At 40.7% G+C, this 16739-nt stretch overlaps 2 protein-coding genes across 3 annotated transcripts in view; one reads left to right on the top strand and one right to left on the bottom strand.

Annotated features, from left to right (window-relative positions):
• Positions 1-4153, bottom strand: part of Fz2 (frizzled 2) — a 75744-nt gene extending 71591 nt beyond the window's left edge. Inside the window, exon 1 of the mRNA XM_077416955.1 lies at positions 3676-4153. The gene's annotated coding sequence lies outside the window, so the exon portion shown is untranslated. The remainder of the gene's footprint in view (positions 1-3675) is intronic.
• The window catches only part of LOC143903401 (serine-enriched protein), a 75883-nt gene that overhangs the window by 33695 nt on the left and 25449 nt on the right, over positions 1-16739 (top strand). The window contains exon 1 of one of the 2 annotated variants that reach the window (XM_077416958.1): positions 191-427. The exons of the other annotated variant lie outside the window; for it this stretch is intronic. The gene's annotated coding sequence lies outside the window, so the exon portion shown is untranslated. Of the gene's footprint in view, positions 1-190; positions 428-16739 lie in introns of those variants that run through there. 2 annotated transcript variants of the gene reach the window in all.

Raw genomic sequence — 16739 nt, 5'->3', positions numbered from 1 at the left:
AGTATCTAATGTGTCTTCAAAATGTCGCTGATCGACATGCGCACATAGGATTTATCAAGAAAATTCACTTTGTGTACTGAAACGCTACTTTTGGAATAGTGTAACATCGAAATTATATACGTGACAGTGAAATAATTACTAGTTCAATAGTTCATTAGCTGATATTGGAACGTATCAAAATGTACTATGCGTTATAGCATATTGCTAATGACCTGGTAATGTAAATGCCGTGTAAATGAGCGGATATAGAAGCGTTCGTAATACAAGCGATAAACGGCCGAGAGCCGTTAATAAATGTGAAAAGTGTTGATACCATGCAGTACTCAGCGCCAACTATTCGTTCAGCTCGTCGTAACAGCTCGCGAAAACGCTGCAGGATTAAGCATCACGGAAACGGAGCACGAAGATCGAGAGTGCGGCGATTAAGGTAAGCAGCTCGTTGCGAAGGAGTCGACAGGAATAAAAGCGAGTAGTAGTAGATGGGATTGAATTGGGAGAAGAAACACCCGGCATCGTTGGGAGACGAAGAGGGACACACGCGTTGTCCCTCGTGGGATCAACTTGAGCATTGTCGAGAGGGTTGCTTGCTTCGTCGCTCGTCGCTGGAGGCCGCCACCGTTTACCACCCCCTCTCCCCCCCACCTTGCCGCACCTCGGTTACAATCATCCTTCATACGCCACCACCCTGCTTCTGTCCATTCCTCTTACCGAAGGAGAAGCAGGACAGGACAAGAGAGGATGAGGGGAGATGGCGGGATATGGTAGGTAGGTAGCTCGGGACTGTCACTCGGTGATGGATGATTCTACCCCAACGCGATCAATTCGCCTACCCCACGCGCACATGCCTCGAGGGTGAAGCTTACCCTCGTGCCTCGTGCGTCGCTCGCTACGGGAATCGCGATGCTTCCTCTCAATCTAGCGAGAAGGTGCATTCCTCTTTTGCGAGTACTCGAATTGGCGGAGAGGGATCATTTTGTTCCACGAAATCAATGGCGGCCACGAGTCGCCGGATCGGTATAACATTCCTATATTCTTGGATTCCAGGATAAGAATCAAATTAAAAAGCTAAAGTCAAGGCGGAGAAGATATAGAAACGCACCTGCCTACGAGGACGATATTTAATCGTGGTCGTTACGTAATAAAGTTAAGACCTTTTCCACGATACATCTGATGTTATATACCTAATTTAGTAGATGATTTAGAATTTGTCTGCAATAGACGTAGTAAGCCTTAAGCCGTAAGAAATTGACCAATCACAGTCGAATAATGTGAGGAGAATAATTGACTATGATTGGTCAGTTTCTTACGGCTCATGGCTTACTACACCTACTGTAGACGACTCTTTATATATTCGCAAGATTTCAAATAATTTTACTTATAATTTTTTGCGCGCATAATAATCTCACTTAATTAAATATTTAAAATATTACATAACATTGAGATAAGAAAAAGCTATTTTTTTTTACGCGATATATAATATCTAATAAAATATAGCTCTACATTTATATTAATATATAGCTGATAATAACTGACATGTACTATTTAAAATTATCAAGCGAGAGATAAGCATCCATCTAATAATAATGAAGAAAATTGGTATAATTAAATTACACTACGGCACGGTACGCAAAAGATAAAGACGCCTTTTTATCTGTGCCGCGCTGCTGTTTAAGAGCCGCTGCTTATCGTACACCGAAATTTGTAGACGAGCCAGTAAAAACGTTAACGACCGCCGCCGTCGAGCTCCTCCGCGCTTTCCCGGGGAGCGACTTGGCCTTTCGTTACTTCCTCGTTCCGGCTCTCGCACACGTCTCGTCGCCTGGTTTCCGTCTAATTTGCATAGTAATTTTAATTAACATTACCGCAAACTGCGATATACGCGCAAGCTGCACGGGTACACGTGTGCTTTTCGCATAGACTACGCATACACAAGCGGACAGGTTGGTACACGTATCGTACAATCCCGGCGGAGAGGTCCGCAGTTCTCTCGCCGAGTGTATAGCTCGTCACTCTGTAATTACTTTCCTCTAGCGGCGCGGCACGTCAATTCAAATTGCTCTCGAATTACCCAGCACTGAGATCGAGCTTTTCACGTATGTGCAATGCGTACGAGAATGCGAGAAGCGGGGGTGTTAAAAGAGTGCGGGTAAACGAACGATATGGTGCAAGCGCGGAAAGCTCGGATCAGTTCGGGAAGAGGAGACGAGTAAAAGCGAGAGAAAGAGAGGGAGAAGGAGTTTCTTTCGGAACTTGCGATTCACGTACTTAACAAGTTCGAGGATTACTCGCTGCACGTTTTCGAATGCATCGCCCGCTCGCCGCTGATAACCACGCGCCCGCAATCCTTAAAAGACTGAAATGGTTCTTTGAATTATCCGCGCGCGGCGAAAGATAATGGCGCTTATCGCGGATGAGAAGGAAGAAGAAAATTGCCGTGAAAAAAACCAGGCGATGGCGATATTGTCGGCCAACATCGTTCTCGGCTGCGTTTACAGCCTCGCATTTATAACGGGATTTGCCGAGAAAGATTGTCGCGCGCGTGCCATTGTACAACGGTTGAATACGGCGAGAACTTTGTTATTAATGACGCCGTTAAGCCGCGTCCGTTAAAAAGACATTCTCTATCTCTTGATGCGCAGTCAAAATGTAAATGAACTCGGTGCAGTGGCAGTTTGTAAAGTCCCATATGTAAAAAAGTGTGTTTATGTCAATTTGTGAATGGATAATATACTAGCAATAAGCAATAAGTACGAAACAAATTTAGTGAGCGCAAAATATAATGTGTTGGACGGGTTAAACCAAGAATTGATATCCATACATTTTTATATCGACATTTTATATACCTACACATATTAAAATTCAAATTAATTAAGTTATATTTTTTTATCTTTAAACAGAAATATCTGCAAATACTGAAGGTAGTTATAAATATAAAGTTTATTTAAATATAAATTCATATTTATATAAAAAAATATAAACATTTTTTTAGATATAATGCAAATAAAGCAAAAATAATAAATAATATTATTTCTGAGATTATATATTTGTGAATATGAGTTTCAATTTACTGCTATACTCATATTGCTAAAAACTTTTAGTAACGTATTATTAGTAATACGAGAAAAATATACACGTTTTCCTTGCCGTAACAAAAATAAACTCGAGGTTGAAGCAACGCGCTTTCACTAGATAATTAAATAAAAATTGCTCAACCAGTAACAACCAAGCCTACCCGTTAGACAAACTCAAATTCCAAGGACTGACTACTTATGTATCACCGTCTTATTTATATTGTCACACGCGCGAAAAGGAATTCTTCAACCGCTAATAGTGCTAATGCGTGACAACTAAAAAATGCGCCGTCTTCGTCAAACAGCTAGGATCGCACAGCACGAAATGTCACATAGTACAAAGAGATCTATTTCCGAAGGCTTATACCAACCGATAATTTGGGATTTCTCTATTCTCATCCTCCAACTGATATAATTGCGGCGAAGTCAGTATTATACGATAAAAACGGAAAAAAATATTTTATTGATTGTCGCGTGTCATTGTTCAGGGGTACACGAAAAAGTTATCACCGCTTATAGTCGCTCTGCTGTCAAAGTTCGAGCTCATCGTGAGATTATCAGTTCAATTCCTATTTCAACGAATTTTATCGGAAGGTCTACTCACCGGAGAAGAGAGATACGTGTTACGGTCGTGCCTGGACACTTGCAATTGCCCGCACTCTTTCACACGAGAACCGAAGTGTCTTCTCGATCGTGTTGTATACGTGGTTCGGTACTTCTTCAGGGAACTGTCTTCGTCACTCGCACAATCGCGGCGCACAATCGGAGCACAAGAGAGAAAAAGAGAGAGAGAGAGAGAGAAAGAGAGAGACAGAGAGAAAGAGAAAAAGAGAGAGAGAGAAAGCGAACGAGATCGGGAGAGAAAATGAGAATGAGAAAGAGAGAAGGAAAGTCGTGCGAAGGGCAGGGGTGACTAGCTTAGGCTCTAACCAGCCGAGCAGCGTTTGTTCGGCGCGTAGGTGTCGTGAGACAGTTAACGGGTTAACCTTGAAAAGGGAATTTGGTGGCGACGACCGTACGTAGCTAGGCTGTTTTGGGTGGCGCGTATAGTACGGCGGGATAACACGGCGCGACACACCGGGGACGCCTCCCGGTGACTACCACGCGAAACAGAGAAATCGATAGAATGGCCCTATGGCACATGCGTGCATCGCCAGGTCCTTCCTCATCCCCTCTCATCTAGGGGGTGACTGGGGGAGAAACCGGCGGAGAAGGATGACGACGACGAGGCGGAGGAGGCGAGGGTGCCAGGCGGCGCGGCGCGCGGGGGCTGGGCGCCGAGCAGGAAACGGAAGAAAAGGAAGACGCAGGCGGCATGGTTGTAGACGTCGCCGGGGCCAAAGTAATGGGAATTTCTTTTTCGCGCGCGTTTGCCGTCTCCGTGTGTACTTCTTCTTCGCCGGTATACGTCGGCGAGCTTTTTTCCGGGGACCGCGTTCCGCCCTCTCTCGTTTCTCCGTTCGACCCCTTTGCGAGAGGGATCGCGGAGCGCGCATCCCTCTTGAAGGTGTATTACAATCGTTCGCGCGAAGAGCAGCGCATCGTTTTAGAGATGATAATTTTTTAGAGAATCTTGCGAAAGGGTATAGACACGCACACACGCGGCTCGCGAACGAATCGCGTACGCGTCTTCCGGAGTAAAACTCTCGAATATCCGGCTTCGGCATTCAGTTGGATACCTAATAATGTATGCAATCAGTGCGTTTTACTGTGGCACAAAGCTGTTCTTGCGCCAATAAATTAGCGCCATAAAGAAAAAAAAACAATTTTTTCCAATGTTACACAGCCTTACATTTCACTTTAGATATATAACGTGTATATTACTTAAAGTTTCTACATTATTTAACTTACAGTCTATATATCTTTTACTTTGTCTTGATGCAATACGAATCGATAAACCTAAATTTACGATGTACTACCCTTTTACAGACTATATATACCTTTGCTTTTAGTATAGATAAAGAATGGAGATTGAGTTTTTCTATCAGGCCCCGCGCTCGCTAGAGGTGCGACCTGAGATGGCGGAATTTGTTTCAGGTCGTTCTACTTCACTCGAGGGTTAGCGCGACGAAATATTGCGTCTCCGGTGACGCGCGATGCCGGAGAAACGGTAAGGAACCAACGGAGCGGCGAAAGAGCAAACTAAAGTAGAACAAACTATGCGTAAGACAATCACGGATAAACGTGGCTGGATAAAGTCCAAGGAATTTATCGTCCGGAAAAGGTGGCCGAGACAGACGGCTGCTCATTCCGGTAAATTTCCGCAGTCGTAAATTTCAACGCGCGCTTCGGCACATTTTCATAATAGAGAAAAATCTAGAGATTCATTCCGCGACGTTCCTTATACAAATATGTTTTGCCCGAGCAGAGATAAATTTTCTCAGGTACGAAATGGCTCGCGGTTAAGCTCGACCGCTGGAATAGGCTTGAAACTTATTGGCACGACCGCGATAAAATACGCTAACGTGGTTCGAAACACGTTGAAGATTATGTAAACGTTTATGGCTCTCTAAATAAACCTGTGAATTTCTGCGAATGGAAATAGGCAAAAACTTGTTGGGTGATAAAGAAAGGTTAAGAACGTGAATCGTTTATATTAAAACTGTATATTTCAATGTATAATATGTATTAATTTATTTATTAGTATTTTAATTGGGTTGTAGATAATATTTTATTAGGTATATACCGATCGATATTAACTGTTGCGCTACAGCGAAATTTCCGTCAACCGAAGTTGTTCAGCAAACTTGTACAACGAATAACCGCGTGAAAGGCGTTGATTGCGCCAGCTTAAAGATAGTTTTAACGACGCTGCTTTGACCGTAGCAGCTTGGACGGAGCAGCTCCATCGATCCACTCAAACTGCGTAACCGCGATAAAAATAAGATTGACATCGATAAATCACGACAGGCGAAGCGTAAATATAGTGGATAAAGCTCCATAGCGATCAAACAGATTCAGATTGCTACCGAAGCAATTGTAAAATGCATCGAACGGCGGACGAAAAGGGAAACGGCGAGGAGAAGTACGTCGTCCTGCAGTAAAAGTCGAGAGACAGAAAAGAGAATCGGAGGAATTGCTGGAACGCGGCCAGGTTGGATTTTCAAATGGGTACCAGGCTCGCTCTCGCGAGCTCGTGCCAGAAAGAATTAAGCAGCATCCTTTAAACCGTCAATGATAATCGCGGCAGGTTTCGCCTATAATGGAACAGTACACTCTAGCTTGGCAAGCTCACTCAATTGTATATAGTGAGCTGCATTGTCTAGTTTTCGAGAACAATTCAACATTGTTGTGAACATTTGCATTATTTATAATGCGGAAACATTCTCTGTAGATACGTAATTCAACGAAATGTGTACAATTCATACGTGTACAATTTGACGATGCGTTATCCTCGCGCGTTTAAGATGCCTATCGAATCCGAACCAAGGACCCCTATATATAGGTTTTCTCAGGAGAAAAACGCCGCAGGGGAAAAATGTGCGGGAGTTCGAAGAGAAGATTTCGATGTGGGATGCAGGTTTCACGGTGTCATGGCAACACCCATCGAGAACGTCTTTGACTCCCCCCGTTACACTGCCAACGTACTGGAAAGAAAAGGAGAGAATGTGTACCGCGATGATGAAGAAGCGCGGTCGGCGGCGCCTCCTTCAAAAGGAGAATCGGCCACTCGATCGAGTTTCTATCCGGCGCGGTGCGCCTCTTGCTTGCGCCTCTTGCTTGCCATCTTATCGGGAGGACGGTAGCGTGTGTTGAGCATATTGGGGAAGCGATAAGAAAGGCGGCCGAGAGAATAGTGTCGTTTCAACGTCCGCCATTCGTTTCGCGATATTTTGTAAAAAAGTTTCGTTGAGACAGTTATTAGCTACACATCTATTTTTTTTTATCGCATCTTGCATGGATGTAGATTTTTTCAAAGATCCGTCACTTCTACGATAATTAATATTTAAAGAAAAAAATAGAAAAATTCTGCTCTCGTTTTATTTATAGCCAACAAATTGAATCTGTCCTACCAAAGAGATTTTTCTAAATCTTCGGGAAGAGCCGAGCACAACGGGATAAGCTCTAAAATGATTATAGAAAGTTCAGGTCTCAAGTAATAAACGTGGTTTTCTCTTTTAGTGCCGCGCGAACTTTCCTGGTATATTCTCTGGACACAAAGTCGAAAAGCCGGCGTTGTTGTCTAGAAAAACATCGACGTTATAGTCACACATGTGAACGCAGAAGACACATGTATTTCTCATATGTATATGATAAAATGGGTTTTATATTATATAACAGCAGGAATAATTTCACGCAATAAAGAGAAAGATTTGAGAATCATATTCGAGGATATTTACAATTACTTAAAGGGGGTTATCGAGGATATATTTTTGCTTTATATAACGAGAAGATATATTCTTTTACAAGCATTCCATTTTTGTTTATATCAAACTGATAGAGTGATTTAATATCAAACGGTTTTCCTATCGGTTTTGTATTGTGTTTTCGTTTTTGGAGAGCGCGAGGATATCCAATGGAACAATATTTGTTACAATATCCACATAAATGTATCGCGCTTTCATCAAGCCATTCTTTTTCCCAGTGAATCCATCGATTGAAAGCTACGCGCTTACGGTCGCACGCAATGTGTCATATTTCGCCCTCACGCACTCGGGCGAATTTAGGATGTGTGCGCGAGGGACGGGCGACCGATTTGAGTCTGACAAATCTGAATTGTAAATCTGGACGCAATTAAAAGTGTATCATCCGGCAGCGGCCGACGCGGCCGCCTCGCGGCGCGGACGGCTAAGGTTCGAATCCGCAATTAAGGCGAAACATTATATAACGATTGCCCGTAGAAGGGTCGAGGAGTCGCGCGCGTATCGGAGTTCTCTCGCAATACGAGAGTTTTTCCTTCATCGCGGAAATTAGCGTCCGCCCGGAAATCACGGCACGACCGATAGTTATTAATCGACGCAGTCGGCATAACATTTCGCGCATACAAATTGCGTCTCGCCCGGAATTACATGTTGCAAATTTACGCAGCCGTCAAAATTAATTATTTGCTCCCGATGAGAGAAACAGTCAATTAGTTGCATTACTGTTAAATCGATTTTGCTGCGTGATGCTATAAAAATGCGATTTTAATCATAAACTCCAATAACAATTTAAGCTTGTTTTGTAAGGTTATCATATTACATTAATCAGTGATAGAGTAAAGTTTTCTTACGTTTAATAAATACTCTGTCTAATAAACACGTTATATTTTCTTCTATTTTTGCATCGTACGTTAGACTATTTTTGTTTTGTCGCTTGATTTCATTTCGCAAAGTGCGTTCCTCGATGCACTTCGACAATGGAGGAGTGTCCTCAACAGATAACCTAAATTTAAGTCGCTGTAAATGTGGATCGTATGAAGTGGCTTATTGAAGTGGCAAATTTCATTAAAGTGGAAAATTGCAAGTAAGCGTACGTCGATATAGGTCATCCGTTGCGCTAGTCGCTGGATAGCAAGCAATTAGGGCATGCGATAAGGTATCGTACAGCCTATAGTTTTGTTACACTGTTATCAGCGTGGTAAAATTAACGATAAAATTTGCACGAAAAGATCTATTTTATTTTATTTTATTTTTCGTTTTTGTTGCCGTGACGTTATTTTCCTTTTCTAGGAACGGGAAGTTAATCTATCGCACGGGTAACGGGCTTAATCGAGCTTCTCGTTTACCTTCAATATACGCTCGAGGTGTGTAAACATTCTGTCACCTCGCAAAGTTGTAAGTCATAGTATGTTGTGTGTTGCACGTGGAACGCTATTGGAACAGATGATAATGAAACACAATGGCTGTGCAAATCGCTTTATTGATTATCTCGATCGAGTCATTACGAGCGGCAATTATTGCAACGTAATTTTACTAACGATTAGCTTAAAGAATATTACAAAATTAATACTACGTGCATTCGTAGAATTTCTAAATATTGTAAACATTTGTTTCAATTTTTTAAGTTTTTTTTATATATTAATCTGCAATAATCGCGAATCTCTTTATGTTGTTAAATAATTTTGTCATTCCCAGATAAAGCTTTATTGCGTGCCATGCATGTTGAAAAAGGAGACACATACGCAAAGTGACCGTTTGTTATTTTTTCTCGTAAGCATCGTATGACAAGCGACATAGCGTATTACGTATCGAGCAGCGTGTGCTGGGGTTCGAAGGTGACGATCGGTAGACGATGTTCTAGACAGTTTTATGGCGACGCCGGAAAATAATCCATGATCCGGGATCGTCTTCTTCAGACTGTTTGTTATTCCAGCCTTGTCGTGGAGAGACAGAGCTATGAAAAAAGAAACGCGAGACTTGCCCCCGTAGCATGATTTTAGATTGTGGAAACGGCTCGTTAAATCGTCAACTCCAACATCCGGGGTGGTGCGCTTTTTTCTATACAGCTTTATTTCAGAATTCTCAACGGTCTTTAATTAATTTAGTGACGATAATGGATTTAAATTAGCTTATTTTATTGCATTAATGTGTAAAAAACATCATTTAAGAATGATTCCGTCATACATCTGACAATTTTTTTAAAAAAGTGTAATTTAAAAAAAATTTCGAATCTACCATAAACTGAAAAAAAATGCTTAAACCCAAGAAAACATTTTTTTTATATAGTACCAATGGCTTATTTACTTATTATAATCACATATTTATTTACAATTAGATATCTTTACTTAAATTAAGTAAAAATAATAATTTATTAATATTAAGTAAAAATATATCTAATTCTAAATATATATATAAATATGTGATTGTATTAAGTAAATAAGCCCCATTGGTACTATGTGAAAAAATATTTTCTTGGATCTAAGTATTTTTTTTTCAGTGTAAATGAGAATATATTTATTTTCAATAGACTAACGTAACATCATGGCATCTTGAATATCTTGATATTAATTTATCTTTTGATAAATGTATTATCAACATCCTCATACACTTTAATTAAGTTCATAAAGGTTTTGTGAAAATAATGAATTGTGAAGTGTTGTGTTCGTTTTCAAATAAGTGTGCTACAAATGTAAGTGTAAAGATAACAAACTAAACTTATAAAGTTATTACTTGTAGAATAATTGCAATTGATTTTATTTTTTCGCGTTATTAAAAAAATTCTTAACAAAATAGAAGTTTCCCAGTGAAAACTTTAAATGTTTTATTTAAAAAGTATAAAGTGTTCCTGTGCGCAATATAATTTTTACATGAAAGCATTATTCATTTCCTAACGAGAAGGAATCAGAAAAGTTCCTGATGTGTGTGTGTGTGTGTGTGTGTGTGTGTGGTTTGCGCGATTAAAGAGAACCGAACAAAAAGAATGGCATAAAAATGAAAAAAAAAAAAAACGGGGAAATATAAGCACAAGACTTTCTTGTGCCTCATAAGACCAAAGTCACAGTTGAATGTATTAACGAAGCCGCACGCTTTGACACACGAGGGCGACGCGACGACTGCATAATTTTTAATTACAGAGAAAAACCACGGCTTTATTCATGTTAGTCTTTTCTCTCAGTTTTGTATTTAAGTCGGATACTGAGTCGTTGTATTACGCGTGCAAAATACTTTGCGTATATGTGCGCATGATTTCGAATGTATATGCGTGTTCTATGCGATTCTTCGTTGTCGAAGTGCACATTTCTTACCATTTATTTGCATGCAGATAAAGTATGAATATTTAGATACAAGATACAATTTTCGCAATAGATCAATTTCGAAACAATATTCACGATTCATTATTTTCACAAAACCTTTATGAACTTAATTAAAGTGTATATGAGAATGTTGATAATACACTTATCAAAAGGTAAATTAGTTTAATATCAAGATTATGTCATGACGTTACGTTATATTAGTCTATTGAAAATAAAAATATATTCTCATTTGTGTACATTAAAAAAACCCTATTATTAAAACGCATTATTAGACGGAATCATTATTAAATTTATTTAATATATCATTAATATATTCCATTAAATTTTAAATATTGTAAACTATTTTTACCGTATTAATTAAAAATCGAGATCAAATTATTTTGCAAATTATCTTCTGATTAATTCCGCAAATAAAATGTGTAGCGTTCTTCTTCAGGTTTAAATCCCGTGTTAGTAATTCCGCGACGCAAACGCTAAGAGAGTCTACGTAAGATGAAAAATCTCGTTTATCTTGTTCTCCAATTCATATTCGTTTTAATGTCGACATGTCGCCGTCTTCAAAGTTCACAGCTGCGGCTGCAACGTTCGAGAAAGGGGAGTCTTCGCAGGGCAAAGGATTAAAGGATTAAAGGACACGTGCGCTCCGACAACCTCGCTCTACGCCACTTTCTCAACATTTTGCGATAGGAGGAACGTTTCATAAATAGGTGTGCTTCTTTTCTATCGTGCGATCATTCCCTCATCGCATCCCTCTTTTCCTCATATTTCTCATTCACACCCTCGTTTTTCCTCTCCTCTCCTCTCACTTTCTTTTTTACCTCCTTGTACTTTCTTTTTATGCCTTGCTCATATTTTTTCCCCTTTTTAGGATCGTAATCCACGAAGCTTCATTTATTCTCCTTTGAACCTGTTTTCTTCGAATCACTCTTTTGCAGTTCGCATGAGCATTAAATGTCATCCGTGTGAAATGGGATCGCTGGATCCTTTTCGAAGAACTCGCATACGCTGCAATATCACATGACTTCACCGCGCGCGGTCCGTTTGATAGATATAGACCATGTAGTCGAAAAATCGAGAATGCGAGATGAAAGAAAATCAGAGAAAATTGAATCGCTGAAAAAATGTGTTGCTTAAACCTCTCTATCATTCAAATATTTTATAACAATTCTGCGCAAAATGGTAAAAATCTATATTTTTATTAAAATTGAAAGATTAATTTTTTTTATAAATATATTTTATGTTTATATACATTAATTATATTAAATTTTCTTTGACTTATTCATAAAATTATAATATTATGTAACTCAAGTCTTAATATCATTTTAATATTATTTAAAAAAAATTGTTTAAATTGTAACATGGACTCGTACTTTCGTCTTCATAGAGTCAAAGAAAGTCATGGGTAGCGATGCGGTTACTTTTAATCTATTAAATGCAAATGAGAGCCGATATATTGTACCTATGCGTGGTCTTGGTATTACGCCACGGAAATTTGAGTCTCGATATACATAACAGAGTTCTCTCTACCTCTCCTTCTGCGAACCTCGACTCGTCCCATGGGAGAGGGTGCTCGCCACCAAAGCGGTATGCCAAATCGAATGTGACGTTATAATGGAAGCGGCATTAGTGGTTTTACCCGCGGCAGCTTCGAAGCGAGAATTACGACGGAGAATGTCGTTTCCTTGAAATCATGTGGATACTATCTTCCCACCCACCCCATACTCTATAAAAAAAAATTTCCTTTAACCGTGAGCGAAAAAACATGATCGAATTATTGATCAAACGAATGCTGGGGAATGAACGTGTATGTACACGTGCGATGCGATAACGATAATAATAATTATATTGGACAGAGGACAAACAACATATATAATGAACGATTATTCATGGAACGATATAAAAGCCTGGAATGAGCTAAATCATATGTGTTATAAGTAATAAATTATAAAAAGTTCATATAATTGTATGTATCATCATTGTTGTAAATTCAATTTACGTCCTAATTTTGATTTCAATTTTGACTTTGGCGAAAGAGAGAGAAAGAGAGAAAGAGTAAAATGTAATATAACGCAAGTATTGTAAATTGTGATTGGGGGGTTGAAATATTATCAAACCTCTCTGACAATCTGGTATACATAACACATATGCATAGTTTCAATTTGTCGCATCTTTATGGAAAGCACAGATGACTGTCGGCAAAGCCTCGGCATGATAAAGCTCTCGACATAAAATAAACGCTTATGCCAGCGGAGTATGCGATTGTCCGCGCATAATTCAACCAGGCTACGGGAGCCGTTCAAAACGGAAAGGTGTCAAAACGAGGTAGCGATTTTTCCGTTATAAAACGCTGGCGCACGCCAGCGAACCCCCGGCATTTCTTCGGACCCCTCGCGTGTAATTGGTCGCCGCGGGGGTCGAAGTCACTCTCCGTTATCGTTTCGTACGTTTCGGTAGTTGGACGCGCGCGAACCGAAGCGACCGCCGGCAACCCGCAATCACGTTTCGAATCTGCTTCTCGAGATCGAAGGACCGAGTACGTACCGTCCTTCGTGACGTCACGAGCGACGCGAATCGCTCTCGACAGAATGATCGGAGGGTAATCTGGTGTGCGTGCCTGCGAGCAATCGCGAATCAAAGAAAATAATCGGATTAACTCAAGGGCGGAATAGCGCAAACGATTTAATCCACGAACTTGGGATATGAAATTTGTGTTGCTCTCGCCGTCCGATTGTCGGCGCAATTCGATTCTTCTCGCGATCGACGAGTATTCATTCAAGATACGAAACGTAACGATAATAGAATAAAAGAAAGCGATTTCTTGTCAAATTAGATAGAGCGGATATAGATAATAAAATTTTTGTTTTTTTTTTCGTTTAAATCCTGACGGACTTTGCTTCAACAGAAATTTAATTTCAGACGCAATGATATTGTGATAAATTGAATTTAAAAGTATCGTAGAAAGTATATTATCCAGTAATCCTGCGAGCATTAGGTACCGCGTAAGGATAAAAAGTGCGTCACGGAATTCAATACAGTGCACTCGTTTCAGCAACAGGTAAAAAACGCGGTTATGAAAGATCCTTCATCGCGGACGAGCATAATCCGCTTTGCCGCGGGCTCAAAGATCTCTCCTGAAAATCTCCATGGAGATTTGGCATCGGCGATTGTCGCAGTTATGAACCGACCAGCGAATACTTGGGGTCGCGTATAAGTTCGTGCCTGTATCGCGCGATGATGCATATCGCGTCTCCGAAGCGTCGTGGCCCGCGTTATTTCGATCTTCAGCCTATACGTCGATATACCTCTTTCCTTGAAGTACGACGTCGGTGTCAGTCGTGAGAGTGACAGCGGCACAGGAGCCACGTCGGGAAAGAAAAAAAGCTTTAGCCCCGACGTATACTGCGAGCGGCCTCCATTGTCGAGAGGCGTTGGTTCCCGCGTCTCTCCCCAGCGCGCGGTGGGCCCCTCTTTCCATTGACAACTCGAACAGAGGCGAAGTGTCGACGGTGGACCGGGGTGCTGCGCCGCGCCGTGCCGATTCGAATCTCGTACTCGAACGCGGACTCCATTCACGCCGGCATAATGGCCGCGGTAGAACGCGGAAGGGGACACGGAGAGGGAGAGATAGATAGAACCTCGGCGCGCGCGTGTTCGTCATGACAAGCGGATTCGCATGTGAGCGCCTATATCCTGTGGGACCGAACCAGACCGAACGCTCTGCTCTCTCTCTCTCTTTCCACAAGCTCTATGTGAGAGCCCGAGCTCTCTGACGCTCTAGTACCAGCTTCCAGAGAGCGAGGGGCGCCGCGCCGGCGACGCCCGTCGCGTTGACGCGTAAGCGGAAATACACGTCGATATATTCCTCCACTAGCCCATTCTCTCCTGCCGTCCCCCTTCCGCTCAACTCTCCATTAGCGGCCACAATAGCGTGCCGCCGAATATTATATGCGCGGAACGCCCCGTCCGTTTTCGAGATACACTCGGCTGTCGAGCCGACGGTGCCCGCGTTTATTTTGCATTATGGACCATTGTTCATATGTCACGGACGATCCTCTCTCGTGTCGCGTAACACGCGTAATTTTCGCGCGCGGTGCACGCAAAATGTAGTCGATTGCGTCGCCGTGTCATTCCGCGTACGCCTCCGTTGCGAAATTAAAAACGGACGTGGCATACCTTTATGAAGACATTTGCTCCCTGTCATAGGTTTTTTTTTTTTTTAATAGAATTAATCATCGCATGATTTTTATTTTTATTTCTAACAGCGTAAAAAGCTAGTTTTGTCATCGTACATAAATTATATTCTTGTGTTCACTGCGCACGCAGTTTTGACACTTGAGAGTCATAAACGGATGATGTATTATCCGGCAAGCGCGCGAGGATTAAAACCAGTTTCCCGTTTGATTAATCGTCGTCGATGCGAAATTCGCGCACTGCACGCGCACGTGCACGCCGGTTCTCCAATGAAGAATTAAGCCTTTCGTATCTACGAAGGGCGAGTCACTCCGGTAGAGGCGGGTCGCACAAACGGTACAAAGTGGACGTTCTTGAAAAGATAATGGCGCGGCCTATGCGTGAATGTAAGTGAAGTCACTGGAAAACGTGTCGAGTATTGTCCGGCGTATTACGCATTCCCTGTGTCCCGTCTTAAAAAAAAAACCTCAACGCGCACGTTCATAAGGCATGTACACGTCGTCGCTGCGTCGTTTGCCTCTTTTCCATGATGCAAGTTTTGTGTTTACATCGTAATAAGGGAAGAGAAACAGAGAGGGTGTCGGATGCTGCCGAACGTAAGATGAGTAAAAGGCGCGGACATCAGAAAATTTGCGATTTAATCCCAAAATTCATATCTCATTGAAGTGATAGCCGCTAATGCATGAAGAACGCGAAAGGCCATCTTGCAAACGTGTGCTTTAAACACTAATTTGCAAAACTGTTTTTATTTTATATTACTGCAATTATTGTATTAAACATATTTTAAACTTTTTGATGCAAGTCATATTAGATTCTTTGTGATGCAACGATGCAACCTGACTAAATTGCAGCTTAAAAAACCGTAATGTAAAACGTGTAAAATGTAAAATAATTTTCATTAATAATAATCATGATTGTTACAATTTTAGACAGATATAAAACATGAATGGAGCGAATAGATATATTCATAGATGGATGTATTCAAAAGAAGATTTTTGGACCCAATTTTATAAAATCTTTTTATCTTATTTTTACAAGTACCTAACGTTTATATTTCTCTACATGTGCACGTCGGGGTTTTCCAATAAAAAATTAAAAATATATTATTTTTATTAATATTTGTTTCTGTATAACATAGATATAGATAAATTGTGGGATATTTAGCATAATTACAATAACCAATATCACAATACACTTGTTGTTATGTATTGAGTCTGCTTACCGTTATTCTCGTAATCGTCAGGTACACACTAAGAACAAAGTATTCTGCTATAGAAAATTATTCGAGCTTCGAAACATTGGTTGTCGAGACGATCGTTTGCTATAGCTATTGTTGTTATCAGAGAGAATCGCAATAGATATTGCATTTATTTTCCGGACGCGCACACTTTATGGATTCACGGGACAAAGCTATGCCGAGAGTGAAGCGAAAGAAAGAAAAGGCGAGAGAAGATTTCTTTGCTAGAGTCAATTTGCACGAAGGAGGCGACAGCGAGGTCGAAGAGCGACTCGCCACCGCTTCCTTCTGTTGCTTTGTTTTCTTTTACGTCCAAACCTGCCGCATCGGTTATTTATTTTTACGCCAAACTGGACCCATATCGATTCTAGGATTATTAAGAAAAAATAAGAAAGAAACGACGGGTTTACTGTTCTATTACTTTTGCCTCGTTTTTAAAATTCTGCAAAGTCGATAGCCTAAAATTATTTATTGTAATTATACCGACTGTTTCAACAATATCTTTCCCAATAATAAAACAATAAATTTTCTCATAAACTTTTTTTACTGGCAATTAATTAACATT

The sequence above is a fragment of the Temnothorax americanus genome, unplaced genomic scaffold (assembly GCF_048541705.1).
Source record: "Temnothorax americanus isolate GAGA-0224 unplaced genomic scaffold, ASM4854170v1 Scaffold46, whole genome shotgun sequence".
NCBI classification, from domain to species: Eukaryota; Metazoa; Arthropoda; class Insecta; order Hymenoptera; family Formicidae; genus Temnothorax; species Temnothorax americanus.
Note: the sequence above shows the minus strand (reverse complement) of the source record. Positions and strands in the feature narration are given on the sequence as shown.